The sequence below is a fragment of the Rana temporaria genome, chromosome 3, assembly GCF_905171775.1.
Source record: "Rana temporaria chromosome 3, aRanTem1.1, whole genome shotgun sequence".
In the NCBI taxonomy this organism is placed as follows: Eukaryota; Metazoa; Chordata; class Amphibia; order Anura; family Ranidae; genus Rana; species Rana temporaria.
In genome coordinates this window covers 438,048,831-438,049,329 of record NC_053491.1, presented here as the reverse complement: position 1 = coordinate 438,049,329, position 499 = coordinate 438,048,831, and positions in this window count along the sequence as shown.

The following is a 499-nucleotide window of genomic DNA, read 5'->3' as shown; positions in this document are numbered from 1 at the left end:
GTTTAATGGCATATGGTTTTTATCAAATGTTAACTTGCATTTTAATTCCTTATGCCTTTTTGATATCTAGTTTCCTAATTGAGCAAACTTTTCCCTGCCACTTGAGCTAGGAAATAAATAAATGATCTCCGAGGTAGTAAAGTGGTCAATGCCGAAATGACACTGTTGGTGCAAAGAATACTTGCATGACTGCTAAATATGAGTTTAGTTCAGCACTTGGTTGTAGGCCAACTCCTCGCTTTTAATGCATAAAGAAGTGGAGATTAAACATTACCATCCTCAAAGCACTGAATGATCCATACCTGACAAAATCAAGCACTCTGTCCTACCTCTCCCTACCAGCCTTCTATTACCTTGTGTATTCTGGCCTTAAAGTAAACCTGTAATGGGAAAATGAAGCCTGCCATTGCGACCTCCTTTTTCTGAATGTTAGTTGGCTGCCATAAGTGGCTTGCTTCAGTAGCTATATCTAATTTGGAACATGCCAAATCGGTCACCT